We start from the raw sequence: 400 nt of genomic DNA, 5'->3' as shown, positions 1-400 counted from the left end.
ACATTGTTAATTTCTTGTGCACCTAGGGGGCACCAAATATAATATAGAATCTTTCAAGATGAATTGAATGAAGTGTATAAATGAAGATTTTTAGATGTTTAACTTGACAGTTTTTAATCATTTGTTTTTTAGCTATCACAACAAAGTAGTTTAAATTATTTTATAAATAATTCTGGTGTTAATATATTTGGAAGTATTGTAGAACAGTTTAATTAAGTTTAATGTAAATTAAACAAAATTTAAATTATTTCAAAACTGTCATAACTATTATGAAATTCATAACAAGAGCAAGTTCCAGTTTCTAGCCTAGAAAATCTGGTCACCTTATTTATATAGAGTGTCATGAATGCCGATTTCACTATCCCGGTGCTTGAGATATGCAACATTTGAACGGATATGT

This window comes from Tachypleus tridentatus, chromosome 1 (assembly GCF_004210375.1).
Source record: "Tachypleus tridentatus isolate NWPU-2018 chromosome 1, ASM421037v1, whole genome shotgun sequence".
NCBI lineage: Eukaryota > Metazoa > Arthropoda > Merostomata > Xiphosura > Limulidae > Tachypleus > Tachypleus tridentatus.
This window is presented reverse-complemented; position numbering follows the sequence as displayed.